Consider the following 574-nt stretch of genomic DNA (forward strand, 5'->3'; position numbering starts at 1 on the left):
GACTGAGGCACAGGATCACTGCAAGTTTGAGACCAGCTTTACCTATACAGGATCACTGTAAGTTCAAGGCCAGCCTAACCTGCATAGCAAGATCTCGCCTCAAAAAATGGATGCATCTTAAGACCACAAAGTTAAGTAAAATAAATCAGACACATGAGCTTAAATATCACCTGGATTCTCTCAATATAAATAAGTAAATGACAGAAGTAAAAAGCAGTATCAAAGCTATATAATGGAAAGTAGGGAGGTAACTCTGAAATGGGAGGGGGACTGAGAGACGGGGAGGGGGAAGCGAGGAGGTGCAGGAAGAAGTAGGGTTCATATGTGCATACACCAACTCCCCAGAAGGAATGTAATTATCAAATACTTCAAATATATGCTGATACTAAGTGAAAACAAAAGCTATCCTTGGAAATTAGATGCTTATTTTATATATGTGTAATCTTTTACCTTCCTGGGCAAAGGGTGACAAGTTGATCACTTTTGTTGGAAATTTACTTGGTGTGGCTTGCATAGTACCAGTACTTTCTTGAAGTTGCATGGATGTATCTTTGTTTTTAAGTAAACTCACACC

General features: G+C 39.0%; 1 protein-coding gene across 1 annotated transcript in view; it reads right to left on the bottom strand.

The window, feature by feature from the left end:
• The window catches only part of LOC111812816 (coiled-coil domain-containing protein 7-like), a 55,501-nt gene that overhangs the window by 27,590 nt on the left and 27,337 nt on the right, over nucleotides 1–574 (bottom strand). The gene's annotated exons all lie outside the window — the stretch shown is intronic.

This window comes from Octodon degus, unplaced genomic scaffold (genome assembly GCF_000260255.1).
Source record: "Octodon degus isolate 3935 unplaced genomic scaffold, OctDeg1.0 scaffold00144, whole genome shotgun sequence".
Lineage (NCBI taxonomy): Eukaryota > Metazoa > Chordata > Mammalia > Rodentia > Octodontidae > Octodon > Octodon degus.